Source organism: Lactuca saligna, chromosome 4 (genome assembly GCF_052625555.1).
Source record: "Lactuca saligna cultivar CGN05327 chromosome 4, ASM5262555v1, whole genome shotgun sequence".
Classification (NCBI taxonomy): domain Eukaryota; kingdom Viridiplantae; phylum Streptophyta; class Magnoliopsida; order Asterales; family Asteraceae; genus Lactuca; species Lactuca saligna.
The window spans coordinates 297,516,296-297,537,544 of NC_136420.1; the positions used below are offsets into that span (position 1 = coordinate 297,516,296).

At 39.0% G+C, this 21,249-nt stretch overlaps 1 non-coding gene across 1 annotated transcript; it reads right to left on the bottom strand.

The window, feature by feature from the left end:
* Positions 1–4,978: 4,978 nt before the first annotated feature.
* Positions 4,979–5,085, bottom strand: LOC145044692 (small nucleolar RNA R71). The gene has a single exon (XR_013681637.1). It is a non-coding gene; the product is annotated as a small nucleolar RNA R71 (small nucleolar RNA).
* Between the last annotated feature and the right edge of the window lie 16,164 nt (positions 5,086–21,249).

A 21,249-nucleotide genomic window follows, 5' to 3' on the forward strand; every position in this document is an offset into this window, starting at 1 on the left:
ACTTCCAACTGTCCATGAGCAACCAATCTTTGGTAAACCTCAAATTGTCCTCGACAATTGCTTAATCATGTAACATCCCGAGTCCAGGAGTGCAAGTTCAGGGTTCAAAGTGTAAATATGAAAGGGCAACTCGGTGAGTCGATCGGTGGACTCGGCGAGTAGGGTCGCGACTCAGGTCGCGTGTTAAGTGGCCAACTCAGCGAGTCCAAGGCTGGACTCGGCAAGTAGGCGCTGAGTGAAGAAAACCCTAATTTCGAGGGATGAGCCCTATATAAAGGACATTATACCCACTCTCCAGCCTCCTTACCTTCCCTTGAAGTCCAGAAAACCCTAGAAGCGTGATTGTGAAGGATTTAAGTGCATTTGAGCCTTGGAGAAGAGATTTGGACGAAAATCTTGGAGAGTTAGGAGGCTTGGAGCAAGGAGCTTTTCTTATATTCGGATTTCCTTGCTGCTGGGGCTTCCTTTTGAGGTATTATCTCGTTTTTGGGCTGCTATTCATCTCGATTCATCATTTTTGGGATGTGTGGGAAGTTTAGCTTGTGGTATTTAGAGTTTGAAGGTTGGATCTGAGGTTGCTACCTCAGATCTGGAATGGAGAAGGTCTAGAGTGCATTAAAGTCCCTGTTATTGAGTGTTTGGTGAAGCCATCTTATCCCAAACCCTAGCCCTAGAATGTAAAATGCCTAGATCTCTTTGGATTCACGTAAAGTTTGCCACTTTACGTGATGGAAGGGTTGTAGAAGTGTAGATCTACACTTTGGATCGATTGCATGGCCTGGAAGGCTTCTGTATGGGTTAAGAGCTAGTGGTACTCGGCGAGTCACAAGGGTGTACTCGGCGAGTTGCTTGAAGGTGGGCAGGAACTCGACGAGTTGGAAGAACAACTCAGCGAGTTGGTTGAAGATAGCCTTGGACTCAGCGAGTCTGTTCTTGGACTCGGCGAATCTGGTCTTGAGGTCTTAGCCTTTCCTGGTTAAGCTAAGAATCGGTGAGTCAAGGGATGACTCAGTGAGTTGAAATGGGTCGTTTTCAGTGTTGGGGGACTCAGCGAGTCAGCGGGCTGACTCGGCGAGTAGAGTCAGCCAGAAGGTTGACTTTGACTTTGACCAAGAGTTGACCAGTTGACTTCTAAGGGCATTTTGGTAATTTTTGGCTTTTGTTTTGAGTTTAGTGTTGGTGCTAGCCAGTGGTGGGGATCGTGTCAGTGGTCGGAGCATCTCGGTCTTATCTTTCCAGTCAGCAGTTGCGAGGTGAGTTATCCTCACTATATCAATAGGGTCTAAGGCACCAAGGCCGGCCCTTTATCGGATTTTAATCCGGGTATTGTTGTTATGTTGTCGTTATACTATGTTTGCATCCTAGTAGTTAGGATGGTATTCGTTAGAGACCTGGTTAAGGTCGGTATCCTGGTATATAGGGTGATCCTATGCTACTGACCGGTTAGGTCGGTATCCTGCTTAGAGTATGTTATGTTATGTGATCTGCTAGATCGGTTTGATTGAATGTGAACTATTATATGATTGTATGTTTATGTGCACATGGTTGTTTGACTGGGGGTTGGGTTGAGGCGGGACCTGCTTTGTGCTGTAGGCCAACATACCCAGGGCGGACCGGTTATTCCAAATGCCCAGCGAGCGGTCCGGATAAGCTGTAGGCCCCACGAGGGCGGACCAGACGTGCCGAGGCTCGGAGAGTGGACCAGGCCAGATGAAGGCCCAATGCCGGCGGACCAGTCATATTGTAGACTCAGAGAGTGGACCAGGTGGGTTGAAGGCCCGGTGCGGGCGGACCAACCATACTGCAGACTCGAGGGACATGACTAGACTCGGAGGGTGGACCAGGTGGACTGAAGGCCCGACACGGCGGACCAGTCACACAGTAGACCCGATATGCATGGTTGTTCTGCGATTTATTGTGATATAGCATGTTGTGTGTATGGTATATGTGGTTGGCATTTTAGGGGTATCTCACTAAGCTTTCGGGCTTACAGTTGTGGTTTAATGTTTTTCAGGTTCTTCAGGAGACCGTGGGAAGGAAAAGGCGTGATCTTACCGCTCCTCGTGTTTATGTTTATGATATGGTTCTAGGAATACTCTGATAATAAATGTATTGAAAACCTTTTTGTAATAACATTATTAAAATGGGTTGTTTTTTAAAAGTTAAAATTTGTTGAAATTTTTGGTCGTTACAAATCATTTTAGTCATATCCGATTATAGACTTTTCCCTTCTTAATGCCCTGAGCATTTGGAAAATTTAGAAAAAATGAATATTGTCTCACATAAACACATGATACTAGACCAATCTTTTGCTACAATATTTTTTATTTGCCATGTTCTCAAAATTTGACTATGAAGAGGGATGTCGTAATCATAATCAAAACAACTTTCCAATCCCTGCAACTTCATGAATTGAAACCTTTGTTTCCTATAATTAACACTTAACATAATAATCATGCTCCCACTAACATGATAATTATTAGCATAACACTTATGCTCCCACTAGCTTTAACATGTATCCAGAAATCAACTGGACTTCTAGAAATCAATACTTTATTAACTTTTTTAACAAAGTTCAGTTTTCTAATACTAGATTGCTTTGATAAAACTTTATCACAATCATACATGATATGTGCATATTTAGTGTGTATTAAGTGTAGTTTATTATTCATATATTAGCTAAATTGTTGCATGATATGGACAAAAGGTACTTAAAAGTGTTAAATTATGTTTTTCAGTCCAAAGATGAAGCTCGGAAGCGAAAGGAAGCAAGAGAAGCGGATAGGAGCTCAAGAGTGGAAAGAAGAAAGAAAACACCCATAAAAGGCTTCTACTCGTCGAGTTGCCTCTTGACTCGACGAGTCCGGTCGCGGATTCAGAAAGATAAGCATTCGGAAGTCAAGATAGTTATCAGGTTGCGACTAATGTGAGAGGGACTCGACGAGTCACCATATGACTCGACGAGTCGGGATGCATATATAAAGATAACTCTATAATGCGAGAAAGAGAGAATTTTGGGAAGTTTCAGAAGTGTTTAGCTGCGAATAAGAAGCCAGAAGAACCCTAGAAGTCGACCAAAGAGGCTAGAATCCAATTCCAGGAGTAATTAAGGCGTAATTTCACAATTCTATTTAATTCTTTTGTTTTGTCAACATGATTAAGCAACTTGAACTTATTTGTTTGCTGTTATTTACCTTAGTTATGAACTAATTTCTTTAGACTTCTGTTTGGGGATACAAAGTTGACAATATGATTTGATTGATTGGTAGGATTAATTCCAAGTTGGTGATTAATTGTTATTTTAGCTTGCTAAAGAACCTTGTGTATGAATGATAATTAATTTTCTGTTAATAGGAAGATAATTGATTAGCATGAACATCTATTGATTATCAACCTCATATGATATGTGACCACTATATCATATGTCTAGGATTAATGAATATGAAACTAGGATTAATAAGGAAATTGAGTAAACTCATGTGCAAGCTTGTAAGATGACCATCGAACAAGAGGTTAATTAAGAATAACGAATTAATTAGCTATTGCAAGTCTAACTTAACCCGAATAATTAATCTAGTAAATATAATTAAGTTAAGCAATTGGCCACTGTTTGAATTAGTTTATTTGCTAAGGATTAGGGTAGTGAACACAAACTTAATCACTTGAATCGGTAACCAACGAAAGAATTAATCCATTGCACTATTACCTTAAAAATCAACCATAAAGTTAACCGAGTTGAACTAAACAGAAGTTTCTTTCCCATTATTGAATCTAGTTAATTTGTTCTTTTCTAGTCTTGAATTAGTTTTAGTTAGTAAGTTTCTAGTCTTGTAAAACTAGAGAAAAAACCCTTATTTGCTTAATCAACTTAGATAGAATTAGTTTTTAATTTAATTTGCCGTTCCCTGTGTTCGATACCCTGCTTATTTAGCTATACCACAATTGATAGGTTCACTGCCTTTTGTGTGTTATTTGATAATTAAAGTAGGATTAAAACTAAGTGAGTTTTACACAGATCAAGTTTTTGGCGCCGTTGCTGGGGAACGGTTCTAAAATTAGCATTAAAATTCTAATTCAATCGATCCTTTGTGTAAGATTCATCTTATACAAAGTTAATTTCTGTTCATTTTTTGTTTAAGTTTTAGTAAAAATAAAAATAAAAATAAAAAAAAATAAAAATTAAAAAAAAATTAATCGCTGATTTTAACTTGAACTCGCCGAGTGCATTCGCCCCGACTCGGCGAGTCTGACGCTGAATCAGATTTAATTTTTGTTCTCTTTTACGTGTTTTGTTTTGTTTTAAGTTTGCAGTTGGTTCATGACCCGAGGATCTGCTACGCCTCTAGTTTCCCCTCTTGAAGATCCGGAAACCACATTAAGAAGAAACAAGGGCAAAACCGTTGGAGAAACCGCTTCTTCAAAGAACTCACCACTCAAAAACCTCAAATCCGTTTTTAGCAAGAAGAGGAGCAGCAAAGCAGGAGCATCCAGTGCATCGTTGACAACCGAAGATCCGATCCCAAAAGACACCGACTACGAGTCCGAAGACGAAAGCGAGCACACATCCGAGTTTGAAGAAGACTTAGCCACCGCTATGGCTAATATTGACGAAATCCCCATGGGGGAGTGGAAGAAAAGGATGCGTGATGACACCGGCCCGGGACTTGTGCAACCCGCAATCCCCACTACAGCTACGTTTGAACTAAAGGGCCATATTCTCGCTCAACTCAAGGAGATACCATTTCACGGGAGAGATCACGAAGACGCCTATAGGCACTTAGATGAAGTAAATGACGTGGTGGATTACTTCAATGTACCTAATGTGCCCCGCGAGATCCAGCTACTACGCATGCTTCTTGTCACGTTTAAAGGAGCTGCAAAGGATTGGTTGAAGTCACTCCCTCCCGGATCAGTTACCACATGGGCCAAAATGAAAGAAGAGTTCATAGATCACTTCTGCCCACCTTCCAAGATAGCCAAGCTAAAGAAAGCCATTACCAACTTCGAGCAACAACCCGGTGAATCCCTATATGAAGCTTGGGAGAGATACAAGAGCCTACTTCGAAATTGCCCCCACCATGATCTCAATAGCCAACAAGAGGTCTCTATCTTTTACGATGGAGTAAATGTCACCACAAGGCAACTACTCGATTCACAAGGCCCACTCACCCGAAAGCCACCTCGGGAAATAAAGGAGTTAATTGAAGAATTCTCTAGGCACTCTAGAGAATACCACAACCCGAGAAATGAAGTGAGTCGCGGAGCAGTAAATTCGGTAAACGATGGTATGGCGGCGGTGATAGCTAAACTCGATAGCCTAGACCGTAGAATGACGAAAATGGATCAAACGATCCATGCTATTAGAGTTGGATGTGAAAATTGTGGCGGTCCCCATCTTACCAAGGAATGTGATCGAGATGAGCATGGAAATAAGAAAGCTCAAGTATTCTACTCCAGCGGTGATAGATACGATGAAGACTGGAGGAAACCGAAGAAGGAATGGCTCCCATACGAAGAGTACAGAAAGGCGAAGGAAGAGAAATATAAGCAGAGGGAGAGGGGATATTACCAAAAGGAAGAACCGGTGACGGACAAGAAGACGAATTTAGAAGAAATACTCACAAAGTTCATAAGCGCGTCCGAGAAAAGACATAATGATCATGATGTGGCAATGCAAGAAACCAGAAACATGTTGAGGAATCAGCAAGCTTCTATTCTCAACATAGAGAAACAGCTGGGCCAACTTGCACATCAAGTAAACGAAAGAAGACCGGGCCAACTTCCGAGCGACACCCAACCAAATCCAAGAAATGAGAACGTGAGCGTAATAACCTCCAGAGGTGAAGAAGAATTGGCAGAAACACTGAGAATTTCCAAGAAGAAAGCAGAAAAGGAAGAAAAACCAGAACAAGAAGAACTCGATCAGACTCACCGAGTCACCATAATGGACTCGACGAGTCCAGTCGGGAATGACGAAAAAGCCAGTTTTCTGAAGCCGTACAATCCGCCTTTACCATACCCAACCAGAGTCATGCCTTCAGAAACAGTTCAAGCTTATAGAACCTTCATGGAGCATGTGAAAGCGTTACAAGTCAATATGCCATTCGTGGACACAATGCTCCAAACTCCTAAATACTTTAACTTGCTTAAGGGCCTGTTTGCTGCTAGGAAGGATCTTGCTGAAGTCGCGGAGATATTGATGAGTGAGCTGCCTGAGAAGAAGGGTGATCCGGGTAACATAGTAATTCTGTGCCAATTTGGTAATGAAGTTTTTACACAAGCATTGGCTGATTCAGGGGCAAGCATTAATTTGATACCCTATTCATTCTTTAAGAAGCTGAATTTACCAGCACCAAAGCCGGTAAATATGAGAATCCATTTGGCAAATAAAACCATAATTCACCCACAAGGCATATGTGAAAATCTCCTTATGAAGGTTGACAAGTTTATTTTCCCAGTAGACTTCGTGGTAGTGGAGATGAAAGAAGACCCCGAAATACCAATTGTTTTGGGAAGAACATTCTTAAACACCGCAGGTGCCCTAATTGACATATGTGAGTCTACCTTGACATTAAGAGTGGGTGATGAGTCGGTGATGTTTAAAGCTAATCCAGAGGTCAAGCAAGAAGAAGTAAAATCAATGGAGGCCCAACACGCCGATGTGGCATGCCTTGATACAATGCCAATTGGAGAAGAGTCGAGCATAAAAGAGGATGAGGACGTAAATGGAAGCAGAGCGGAAGCTGATCACCAATTCACTACTAAACCTAGAGCACGGACCGCTATGCAATATGAAGTTATCAAATTTAAAGAAAAGGAGGTTCAAAAGTTGGTGAAAAAGCATGGGTTGAAAAAGAAGAAGAGGAAAAGAGAGGCCCAACCAGCTGAGGATGATACAACGAAAAAGAAAAGAGACGAATTAAAGAGGGCTTACAAGAAGAAGATTCACGCCTACAAGACTAAGTATAAACCACAAAAAGTGAGGCGTACATTCCCGATGCTTGAAGATGACAAAACGTAAATGGGAAGGAGTCTAGCTAATGACTCCTCAAAAAGAAGCGCTTGGCGGGAGGCAACCCGTCGTTAGAGTTTGCTTTCTTTTACTCTTTATTTTTTTGTTGTTTTATGTTTCAATTTTAATCTTCCAAATCATCGGACTTGTCTGCTTAAGGGAGCCCCTAACTTAAGAGTGGGGTGAAAAGATTTTGAATAGATAACAAAATTTTAAAAATTAGAAATGTTTTACAAGAGACTCGCCGAGTCTGACCCTGACTCGACGAGTATATACTGATTTCAGAAATAAATTTTGAATGCGCGATTGGACTCGCCGAGTCTGACCCTGACTCGACGAGTCGAGCTTATTTACAGAAAAAAATAAACATTTTCGAAATTACTTTTACATCTAATAGGGTTTTAACCCTAAAAACTCAGTTTCCACACCACACTCGCCGGGTTCCTCTCTCTACAACTCTCTCTCAAACATTCAAGTGTTCTTCAACCTTTCTTCCAAATTCTCAAGATTTAAACTCAAAAGGAATCATGTTTAGAAGAAGACAATCTTCAAGTGGTAGCCAAGGGGAATTTCCATGGTTAAACTTCCCACAAATCGAATCCGCTTCAACAATGCGGAAGTGGAAGAAGAAGCTTTCCGATATTAAAAAGAAGGAGGTCTATGTCCCGAACAGAATTGATTGGGAATGGTTGCAAAATGTGCGATATGAAGAAGAATTAGCTCCATACCTTTTAAAGGAGTTTCAACATAACGGCGAGTCAATGATATGTGATGGGTGGAGCCGGGTCTTCCGCATACAAGAGCCGGTATATTTAGAGCTTTGCTTGGAATTTTTCTCCACGGTATCATTTACCGGTGGAGTAGATGTATATCATCCGACAAGCTTCACTTTTTGTCTTGGGGGCGAGTATCGTCAATGCTCGGTGGTGGATCTTGCTTGCCGACTAGGGATTTATGATCAACCTTTGGTTTCAACAAACCTCTTTCGGGTCTTTTTGGCAACCACTCACATGGTGTTTCCCGATGGGGTTACTAGCACGGGTTGGTGGAATACTATAGGGAATAAAGTTTATATCCCGAAGTCCGTGCAGGAAGGGAGCATCCGATCCCCGACCCACCGCCTCATTCACCGCCTTATTTCCTCCACCATCAACCAAAGGAAGGACGATGACAAGGTTTCCAACCTTGATGTTTTCTACCTTTGGAGCATTATCACGCCTGGCGTCTTTTGCAACATCCCGTGGTGCATTGCTTCATACCTCTCAGCGGGTGCGGTCAAAGATCGCAAAACATCGCGTATCAATGGAGGCATGTTTGTCACCCGATTGGCTAATTCATTCGGGTTGATGAACCGTGGTGCCTGGAACCTCATGACATTGATCCCGACACCCCCATTTAATCCCATTCTTTTCCGCAGAGCACGAATCATTGAAGACTATGGTGGTGGCCATTATGCCATCCCAAATGATGACCCAGTTGTAGGTCCCGAAGCACCGGGAAGGAGGGTGAGATCGCGAAGGGAAAGGGATGTGGAGGATGAGCCGCCAGTGATTCCGGTAGAGACTGAAGACGTACCAATGGATTGGTACAATATAGAGATGAGGCGGATGCAAGACCAAATGGCTAGGGGGCTAAATTTTAGCAACCAATCCCACATACGATTTTTTGACCACTTCAATATTCCATATATTGATGGTGGGAATTATCCATACATTCCATTGTGGGACGAGAGGATTAGTGCACGCCAAAGCGGAGCTGGGGGAAGTGGAGCCAACGATGATGAGGAGGAAGATGATGATTGATTTTTGTGTTTTTGTGTTCAAACAATTTGCAATTTTTATTTTGTTTTGTTTTTGGTGTGTATGCTTTGAGATATTATTTTCTTTAATAGTTGTTTGCTTTAGTTATTTTCAGGATTGCATTTTGATTGCTTGCTTAGGATGAGGTAAAGCATGGATGTTTTTACGTGTGAGAGCGAGTCAAGGAAGAGAGTTTTTAACGTCAAAGTGTCAAGTCCGGTCTTAGGGGTATGAGCGATTGAGTCCGCATGTGAGGAAGGGTTAACGAAGTTGTGAGAGGCTAAAACAGTTGCCACATACCAAGATTTTTCATTCAGGTGCCAACTCGTCGAGTGCACTAAGCTGATTCGACGAGTCGCTTTGTATTTCCAGATAATTGGAGACGGCGCGCTGCTACTCGGCGAGTCCATCATTAGACTCGACGAGTCATTCATTTTTTGAGCCGAACGACTGCTGATTTGATGCTAATACTTATACCACTTGCGTCCTTCTAATTCCATATCCATTCTTGAAGATCTTATGCCGATTTTCGCATATTAGAGCGACCCACACGAGGCATGGATGAGATTTTTCCATGTATGACGTTTATTGAAGATGGAGCCTAAATGAGAGTGATCAACCTATCCACTGCTATTCCAGGGGAGTTTGTTCCAATTCCCTCTTTATTTTTCTGTTTCTATGCATAGTATGCAATGAGGGCATTGCATCACATAAGTGTGGGGTAGGGGGTTGGTTACATAATAGTCAATTTTAAAAATTTTGCATACCAAAAGGATTATTTAGGATTTAATTTAGAAAATTTTGGTAAAAAATTAGGATTCCATGTTAGAATTGTGTTAATAATTGCATGACAACCCAAATGTTTAGTTGAGCCTATATACGTTCTAGTGCATTTGTGGCTTCCTTATTTCAGTGAAATCATGAGACAAAAACACGACCTTGCTCAGCCTGAGGGATGTAATATGTTTAGCAGCCTAAACCTGAAATGTATCCAGGAAGATTTTTATCATTAGCCAATAAAGGTTGAGATTGAGCGCCCCTGCTTAAGCATGTAGGGATTTGAGTGAAAAAAAAAGGTGAGGTATACATGTAAAAAAAAGAGAGAGAATTACAAGAAAAAGTTTGAAGAATTTCTGGAGCATCAAAGTTAAGTATGAAATATGAAGATCGAAAATTCCGAAGAATTCCAAAAAAGTTGAAGATACCAAAAATCAAACAACAAAGGTGGTGAATTCAAAGTTATCCAAGATCAAATTATCAAGCAAGTGAAGAATTCCGAAGAGCTCTATAGTGGTATCGAGAAGTTGTAATTCTAGATTATGTATTCTTGGGTTGCTCAATTAAAAATACCTTGAGGGTAAAGAGGTTTTCTGAGGATGGATTCGGAGGGTTGCATAAAATGAGCATAGTTCGGGGTGAGTGGGCGAATGTTTATGAGGATTGTGAGTATTTGAAGTATGGGGGGTTTTTAGGAATTTTAGACACAAATGCATGTGTTGCGGTCTTGGCATAATGGCTGGGTTGGATTGGAGTTATTATATGTGATTCTAATGTGTTAAAATTCAGTTTTGCTTGAGGGCAAGCAAAAGACAAGTGTGGGGTATTTTGATATGTGCATATTTAGTGTGTATTAAGTGTAGTTTATTATTCATATATTAGCTAAATTGTTGCATGATATGGACAAAAGGTACTTAAAAGTGTTAAATTATGTTTTTCAGTCCAAAGATGAAGCTCGGAAGCGAAAGGAAGCAAGAGAAGCGGATAGGAGCTCAAGAGTGGAAAGAAGAAAGAAAACACCCATAAAAGGCTTCTACTCGTCGAGTTGCCTCTTGACTCGACGAGTCCGGTCGCGGATTCAGAAAGATAAGCATTCGGAAGTCAAGATAGTTATCAGGTTGCGACTAATGTGAGAGGGACTCGACGAGTCACTATATGACTCGACGAGTCGGGATGCATATATAAAGATAACTCTATAATGCGAGAAAGAGAGAATTTTGGGAAGTTTCAGAAGTGTTTAGCTGCGAATAAGAAGCCAGAAGAACCCTAGAAGTCGACCAAAGAGGCTAGAATCCAATTCCAGGAGTAATTAAGGCGTAATTTCACAATTCTATTTAATTCTTTTGTTTTGTCAACATGATTAAGCAACTTGAACTTATTTGTTTGCTGTTATTTACCTTAGTTATGAACTAATTTCTTTAGACTTCTGTTTGGGGATACAAAGTTGACAATATGATTTGATTGATTGGTAGGATTAATTCCAAGTTGGTGATTAATTGTTATTTTAGCTTGCTAAAGAACCTTGTGTATGAATGATAATTAATTTTCTGTTAATAGGAAGATAATTGATTAGCATGAACATCTATTGATTATCAACCTCATATGATATGTGACCACTATATCATATGTCTAGGATTAATGAATATGAAACTAGGATTAATAAGGAAATTGAGTAAACTCATGTGCAAGCTTGTAAGATGACCATCGAACAAGAGGTTAATTAAGAATAACGAATTAATTAGCTATTGCAAGTCTAACTTAACCCGAATAATTAATCTAGTAAATATAATTAAGTTAAGCAATTGGCCACTGTTTGAATTAGTTTATTTGCTAAGGATTAGGGTAGTGAACACAAACTTAATCACTTGAATCGGTAACCAACGAAAGAATTAATCCATTGCACTATTACCTTAAAAATCAACCATAAAGTTAACCGAGTTGAACTAAACAGAAGTTTCTTTCCCATTATTGAATCTAGTTAATTTGTTCTTTTCTAGTCTTGAATTAGTTTTAGTTAGTAAGTTTCTAGTCTTGTAAAACTAGAGAAAAAACCCTTATTTGCTTAATCAACTTAGATAGAATTAGTTTTTAATTTAATTTGCCGTTCCCTGTGTTCGATACCCTGCTTATTTAGCTATACCACAATTGATAGGTTCACTGCCTTTTGTGTGTTATTTGATAATTAAAGTAGGATTAAAACTAAGGGAGTTTTACACACATCAATACACCTTTCCTTAGATACCTCACATGTGTATCTAAGCAATTTTAGAACTATGAAAATGGATGTCGTAATCATAGTCTCAATTGTTTATACCTTTGCCATTTCTCACAAGTCTATGTTAGTATGCCGGTTACCCACACGCGCTCCACTAACGACTTTGAGAATGTAAATGTCACAATTGCTATCTACTAAAAATCTACTTAGTGAAAGCATTTCCTCACCATCATTTCATGAATCGGAGAGAAACCTTATGACACTTAGATTTTATGGTGTATGAGTTCCTGTCCATATGAATTTTGTCAAAACCATAATCACAAGACAAGGTTAGTGACACTTCCAAATTCATATGGATTGAACTTGTGCAGTCTTAACTTCTTACCTCCTGGTAGCCCAAGGGCCTACCATTGCTTCCAAGTAGTTATGAAATCAATTGAGAACCTTCAGAACTCCTATGCAAAGCCAACTTTAACTGGAATGGGCACAGAAATGTCAACACGATAAGTTATAAACCTCAACTCGTGTGCTAGTGAAGAACTATAGGTTTTTTCCTTGATTAGTCCTTGAAACTTTTAAGACCTTTAAGACTCCCACTGTCCTCTAGACATATAAGACTCTCTTATCAAGAACTATTCCTTGACAAAACAAATATTAAAGGGATAGTGCGGATTCTTATCAAGACTAACACTTCACGCTATTGGCCTAAGTTGATCTCTGTTTTATCCAAAACATCACAACTTACCAATTTCAAATCTACAAGAGTAGAAAACATTTTACTCTTACATTTGACTAGTGTTAATAAACCTTCTTCAAGATATGTCACTCAAGTTACAATCTTGGAGTATGACTCTAAGACTTTGTTTTTGGAACGAAGTATGACTCATCTTCTTGATTTAACCATTCCAACAGTTCATAGCTCCTCTTCTTAACTATCAGAATGCACTTAGAGGATGAATTATGATAAGGTCTCTTCATCATTAACATGATCATATAACATGATACTAAAGTACTCTCCCATTGTTTCATATTTGAGAAACTTTTATCTTTCTGCCTAATTTGATTTTTCTCATTCGTTCTGCCATACATCGAATATTTTCCAATGTTTCAAAATTATACTTAAAATTGTAAGTATAACCATATTTACTAAACTTTAGTAAATCATGACGAATAGTCTTATCGATCTTTGTGGTGGACTTGACCAGCGCACACGAATATGTACTCAATCCCTTAGTCCTTTCACATGACTTAATTTTCCAAAGATGAAAATTCCCATTCATCATACAACTTGTATGATTCCAAGTTTCGGTCCAATTGAAACTTGGGTGATGAGAATCTTTCCTTATTTGGTAAATTATGACACTACCACATCCAAAAGAATCAAATCCATTTTCCAATATTGCTATCAATGGAATCATATAAACAACCATTTTTCACAAATGCCATTGTAAGGATATTTGAAATAAAATAAACCCTTATCTTTTATTTAAAACTTGCGGAAAAAATTATCCTTACAATCTAAATGCATATGAAAAATTTGTTGTTATCTATCCCTAAGAAACATATCATAACTCTTAAGCAACAACTCACAATTCTGATCACTGAACCATGCGATCGAAATCCATCTTCGCGATCAGAATCAGCATATACTTCCTTTAAGCTTCCTCTCTTCGATTCTACAAAACATCAAAATGTGATCTAGTCACATCATGTATAAGAATCTCAAATAGGAACTTAATAGAGTTAGATAGTGCAGTTTACCCGAAGTAGAGTCAAACTCTTCGACTCTTCCAACCTTATGATTGTTCAGGTAAATTAGGCAGCTTCGCAACCAATGCCCCAACCTTTGGCAATAGAAGGTTTGGGAAGTTGATCTTTTAATCAAATTTTCTTTAATAGTCCTCAAAGCATTTCTGATTTAGCAGCACCAAGCAAATAGGTAAGATCATTAAGGGTCAAGTCAAGGTCTGTCACATAGTAATCCCAAAAGAACTCACTACGTGACTTAGAAAGTGATTGAACATTCAAATTTCTCATGACTTTGACACCCAACTCTCCCGGCTTGTCAATATATGACTTCATCTCCATGATGTGATCACACATAGACCTTGCTTGCCAATAGGGATTTAGTGACCTTGACTTGTGCGTTAGGGAGAATAATTGGAGGGGGTGGAGGAAGTGAAATTCCAAGAGATTTGGGTAGATCATATATGTCTAAACTAGACATCTAGAATGGGAGATATTCAAGTTACTTGATTTTTAAGTCCTTAATATAACACCCAATATGAAATATTAAGGTAATTACCCAACACAATATTTTATAACTTGGAAGAGGGATGTCGTAATCCAAGCTATAAGATATTTGAAGGTAGGCGAATGACGATTCACCAATTTCCACCATGAAAAACAAAATAATTTATTAGGTTTTAATTGGATCTAAAACTCCTAGATCTTTTGAGATTCATTAAAATTTTCAATGGCATGTTTCAATCTCGAGCGTGCCCTCTCAATTTTTGTGACTGGGATGCTGAGGATCACAAAACAAGGTGTGAATAACCATGCAAACTCACTTGGTACCCTTAATATTATCACCTAATCGATGTGCCGGTTACCCACACGCACTCCACCGATCTATGATAAACTTTAAGTCACCCTTTTTTATCCTTACTAGTCCAAGTTAGTGTGTCGGTTACCTACACACGCTCCACCAACGACTTGGTAAGGTACAAAATGTGAATTTCATGGGTTAGCACCAAATTCACATTTTCCTAAGTAAATAAGATTGGGAATTTAATAAGTGTTTAGTTACTTAGTATTTATCATTATACTTTTAATGAAGGGAGAATTATAGTCCTTGTCCTACCCGTTCGGCTAACGACCCTCCACCAGTCAAGGAAGCGGTGGGTGAGAGTGGACACCCATTAAACTGCTATTATATAGGCAGTAACCTTATACCCCCCTTATAGACTGGCTTCGTGAATGAGGCCTACTAACGGTAAGACTGACTTTACTCCTATATGTATATAGTATCATTAACTCTTAATATTATAATAGTATAAGGGTGTATTTTAAACATTTAAAATACTTGGTGGTTTAATCTATTAATTAAACTATACTCTTAATTTAATTAAACTTAAACCATGTATTTATGGAAGTATTAACTCTTTTAATTGAACACTTTAATTAATTTAATGAAGTCCATAAAGTTTGAACTTTAACTTTTAAAATTATAGAGTTTGGAATTAAAGTGTATATGAGGGTGACTTTACAAATTCCAAAACTTGAGGACAAGTTTTGAACAATTCAAAAACTTATGGTTTCCATAACTTATGAGTTTTAAAGTGGTTTAATGGAAAAACTCTTCAAATTCCATAACTTGTAGACAAGTTATGAAAGACTTTAAAAGCATTTAAAAATGTGACTCTTCATTTTTTCATAACTTACGGAAATTTTATCAGTTCTAAAATTCATAAATGTGACTTTTCAAGTAACTTGATGACAAGTTACAAAAACACATATTATTACCAACTTCTAGATTAATTTGGATTGAAAACAACTATCTAAAATTTTTTTTCTATTAATCTAAACAAACTCATAAACATGAACATTCATAATCAACATTTTTCAAGCATCATATAAACATGTATAAAACTTGAACCTTTGATTATTATCATTTATTTGGATGAGAATAAACATTACCATAGTATCAAAAAACAATTTTTATGAACAAAACACTTTGTAGTAACGATTCTAATCCAAAACATGCCAAAAAAATTCAAATATATGCTGTCAGGGGGTCCAACTCATCGACTGCATGAACCAACTCGACGAGTTGGATGAATTTGCTCATGGACTCGTTGAGTCCATAACTGGACTCGTCGAGTCTCCTGTTCAGACAACAAATATTTGATTTTTTTTCATTATTTGCATCAAGTATAATTGAAAACAACCCAATGTCTCTGATACCACTGTTGGGTTTTGGTATACTACAACATCCTATGGTGTACATACAACCCTAAATACCTTGGATCTGTGTTTTCACTAACTATACATGCAAATGGTTTCCAAGGTATTAATCTTACAACTAGCATGCATTTAACATAAAAAACATAATATACTAGTTTGCATGACATACCTTTTGATGGAGCTTGAAGTCTTGGTGTATTTGGCCTTAAAGAGCTTAGCCCCAATAGTGTGGAAGCCTCAAATGAAGTCACAACACATCATGGACAAAGGTAGGACTTGAGAGAGAATTTCATGCACCAAAAACCTCCATATTTCTCTAAGAAAAGAAGTGCGTATGCTTTGGTCATGAAGTAGCACATTGATATGTTGGATTCCAAGAGTCATGGGTATAACCCAAATCCATACCCATGGGTTTTATGATCCATAATTCATGTGGCCCAACTCTTTATATATTCATACATAAATTTGGTCCAACATGGATCATAAGCCCAACACATATAAATATAACTAATTATCATAATTAGTCCCCATAGATTTAATTAGTCTCTTTTGACCACTAAATTAATTTCAAATTAATTCTTGATCAATACTAATTAAAACATATGATTTCATATTAATATATTATAACTTATAATATATTAATAAACCATAATTAACCTTCTCTCAAAAGTCCATCCTAACAAATTGTCCTAATGATATGCAACCCAAATGGATCATGCTACTTTTGGGTCTAATACATACCAATAATAGTTATGGACTTAGACACCTTGTCTAACACAGTTGCAGGGTGCATCTTGGTTTTCCAAGAACGATTGGAGGTTTGGGTATCATCAGAGGAGGGTTCATGAGGAGGATGTCCTGGAGATGTCCTTCAGGACATGTTATACGCACTAGGAGTCCGTGGTGATGCCCTTCGGGCTCACCAAGGTATCGGCGGTGTTCATGGATCTAATGAATAAGGTGTGTAGGCCCATGCTGGATCGTTCGGTGATTGTGTTCTTCGATGATATCTTGGTGTATTCAAGGTCCAAAGAGCAGCGTGAGGAGCATCTGAGAGAGATTCTAGGGGTACTGAGATCGGAGAGGCTCTATGCCAAGTTCTCCAAGTGTGACTTTTTGTTATGAGAGGTCCAATTCCTGGGACACCTCGTTAATCAGAATAATATTTTGGTCGATCCGACCAAGATTGAGGCAATTATGAGTTGGGAGGTGTCGAGATCCCCCTCTGAGATTAGGAGTTTTCTAGGGTTGGCCAACTACTATCAGAGATTTAAAAGGGATTTCTCCAGGATTGTCGTCCCTCTCACCAGTTTCACCCTGAAGGGCGTCGCGTTCACTTGGGGGCCCGAGCAGCAGACCTCATTTGAAACTCTTCACTAGAGATTGTGCGAGGCTCCCATATTAGCCCTTTTGGAGGAAATGGATGATTTTGTAGTTTATTGCGATGCATCTATTTATGGCATGGGTGTAGTACTGATGTAAAGAGGACACATGATAGCGTATGCATCGAGGCAGTTGAAGCCTCATGAGACTAGATATTCCACCCACGATCTGGATCAGGGGACAGTGGTGTTTTCCCTCAAGATCTGGCGTCACTATCTGTACGGGGTTCGGTGTACCATATACACGGACCACAAGAGTTTGAAGTATATTATGGATCAGCCCAACCTTAACATGAGACAATGGAGATGGTTGGATCTGGTAAAAGATTATGACTGTGAGATCCTGTATCATTCGGTCAAGGCTAATGTGGTATCCGACGCCCTAAGTCGTAGAGAAGAGAGTACCCTGATCCGAGATGTGTGTCTGAGGATGACAGTGATAACTTCAGTCTTAGATATCATTTAGGAGGCCCAGGTGGAGGCTGTAAGACCAGAGAACCACAAGAGGGAGCAGGTGATTGGGCAGGTGTCCGAGTTTGTGACAAACAACAAAGGACTTATGACCTTCCGAGGAAGGATTTGGGTTCCCTATACGGGTAAAGCTCGACGCACACTGATGGAGGAAGAGCATAGATCGAGATTTTTGATCCACCCAGGGGCCACTAAAATGTACTTTTACCTTAAGAAAGATTATTGGTGGCCCCGTATGAAGAGAGACATTGCTTGGGTAGTCGAGAGGTGTTTGACATGTTGTCGACTTAAGGCTGAGCAACAGCTTCCTAATGGCATGTTGGAGCCACTAGAGGTTCCCCGGTGGAAATGGAAACCAATTTCCATGGATTGTATCACCAAGTTGCCTAGCACCGTGCGGGATGTCGATGCAATTTGGGTGATTGTGGATTGGTTGACGAAGAGCGCTCCATTTCTTGCTATCAGTGAGAGCTCTTCTGCTGAGAGGTTGACAGAGATATATGTGAGAGACGTCGTAGCTCAGCAAGGAGTACCGACATCCATAGTGTCCGATTGGGATGTGCGTTTTACTTCCATATTCTGGAAGAAGTTCCATGAGGAGTTGGGAACGTGATTGCAATTTAGTACAACCTACCACCCTCAGACATACGGACAGAGTGAGTGGACGATTCAGACGCTCGAGCATGTGTTTTGAACTTTGGTGGATGTTGGGACACATACCTACCCTTGGCTGAGTTTTCTTACAACAACAACCACCATTCCAGTATCGGTATGCCTCCTTTTGAGCTTCTTTATGGGAGGAGGTGTTGGACCCCTATCTGTTGTAGGGGTGTCAATTTATGACACGACACGACAAAAATACACGACACAAAACGAAATCGGGACGAAATCATAATTCGAATTCGTTTTCGTGTCGTGTTCGTGTCAAGTTTAAAAAACACGATGTCGTGTCATGTCGTGTTCGTGTTTGCAAATCCACACGAAATTGACACGATTGAGCATGTATTTGTCGTGTTTTCGTGTTTGTCGTTTTTATCATGTTACATATGATTAAATATTAATTAAATAAAATAATAGTTATGTAATATTATCTTTGTCGTGTCGTGTCGTGTTGTCATTTTTTAATTGGTTCATTTTCGTGTTAGTGAAAAAAAACACGACATCGTGTCGTGTCGTGTTCGTGTTACAAAAAACCTTGTCGTATCGTGTCGTGTCAGAAAAAAACACGACACGACGACCCGATTTGACAGGCCTAATCTGTTGGGGATAGGTGGGGTAGCGAGTGATGACTAGCACTGAGATAGTGTTAAAGATGACTAAGCAAATTTAGCAGGTCAGATAGAGGTTATTGACGGCCCAGAGTTGCTAGAATAGTTATGTAGACAGACAACGGTCCGAGCTTAAGTTTCAAATTGGAGACTTCGTTCTCCTGAGGGTATCCCCGTGGAAAGGGGTGATACGGTTCAGGAAGAGGGGCAAGTTGGGGCCCCGATACATCAGTCCCTTCTGGGTAACCGCTAGAGTGGGTAAGGTAGCATACCGTTTGGAGCTACATGCGGAGTTGAGCCAGATCCATGATACTTTTCACGTGTCCCAGTTGAGAAAGTGTGTAGCCGATGAGTTAGCAATGGTACCCTTAGAAGACATTCAGGTGGATGCGAGCCTGAATTATATTGAGAGACCGATCGTGATTATGGATCGAAAGGTAAAGGTTTTGAGGAACAAATCGGTGCCCCTGGTTTAGGTGCAATGGCAACATCAGAAAGGGCCCGGGATGACTTGGGAGCCTATCACAACTAGGAATTATATGCCATGTAACAACAACAATGATAACATTTGGTAACCAAAAATGTGAAAGGCATGTATGATGCTTATTCAATAACAACAAAATCCCCATCAAACACTCTATACAAGCACTTCAAATAGTCAATAAAGAATTGGAAACCCTAGAAATCCCGGTTTAAGTCCATTATGGGCTAAGATTTCCTTATTGGGCCTAATGGGCCAATAAGCCTTCAATTTGACTATTTTGGGCTTAGAACTCTTAAATTGGCTCTAATTGGACCCACTCCCATTTATTTTAACGTTTTGGGGCATATCGGGCCTAGAATGAAATAAAATACCCTAATGGACCTTATTGGGCCATAACAAATCTAATTAGCCCTAATGGACCATAAAATTCATTCTTTGATTTATTTTGGGCCGCGAACCATCTCCAAAGACCAATTGGGCCGAAATGCCATAATATGGATTTAAGCACAAAAAAGGCCCCAAATTCTTTCTTTCCTCTACCTCTCTCGGCCCAACTACAAAATTTAGGGAGAAAGAGTTGACTTTTATATGCCATGTCACAATTATACTTGGGATATCCATGCAACTATCTCATACTTCCAAGCATCTATCACTTCACTCTCTCTCCTCTACCCTCTCTTTTCTTCTTCGGCCGAGAACACAAAGGAAAAACACACACACCTCATAAATTCTCTCTAAACACTCTCAAAGAACACTCTTCACTTCTCCTTTATAGTTTTCGAGATTAAGAGCTTTTCAAGGAGGTTATTCCACAAAACCATCAGTCTAGGTAAGTTAATGCTTGAATCCATGGTTTAGCTTCTTGATATTGTTATAATCCCCTTTTAACTCATTAAAGGTCATGATCATGCTTCTTAGAACCCATCTAAGCCAAATTCTTCTCAAGAATCTTTGTAAGGTCGAGAATAACATCAAACTTCTTCCATTTCTTCTTAAAATAATAAACAACAAGAAAAGGTGAGTTCATACCGCTCTATTTTCGGTTTTCATCTGTTTTATGGGGGAGAATACAAGTAAAATTTGTAGATATATGTGTATGTGTACGTTACGTGTGATTTCATGTGATTATGTGATAAATATGTAACAAAAAGAATGGAAATCTTGAGATCTATGGATCTAAGAGGAAGATAAACATGATCTAGAACATCTTACACTAAAAAAGTTAAGAAAATTACCCTCTAAGATTAAAGTATACATATTGCAACATAAAACCTACTTTTGGGCTAAAATTGTCAAACAAACGAAAGTTAGGTTGAAAAATGGCTATTCACTATTTTCTTAAGGACTAAAAGATTTAAATCAGTAATGATAAATGATTTTTGTGGATATCATACTCTTTTAGGGCTAGAAGTGTAAATTGTAGCTTAATGGGCCAAATTTTGGGCTTTTCGGCTCATTAAGCAATAACTTGCGAAATTTCAACTTCCAAGGGAGTGAAATGATAAACGTCACAAAACAGGGGGCAAAAAGGGTAAACAGAATTATTTCAGGGGTTAAAATGATGTATTTTCCAAACAAGTATAAAAAATGTAAACTTTTTGGATTTTGGGCCATAATTGTAAAAGTTGAAAAAGTTGGGGCTTTAACCGAAAAATACTTTTCTGGAAGGGCTGAAACTGCCAAAGAATAAGTTTTGAGCTAAAAATATCACTTGAATAAGTCTTGGGTCAAAAGTGTCAAGAAAATGGTTTAAGGGCTTAAAATGTCTTTTTATATATAAAAGGACCAAAAATTGTCAATTTTACCAAAGTAGGGCTGAAAGGGGTTCAAACCAAGATTTTGAGTCAATTATTTTATTTTAAGATATTTGAGTTA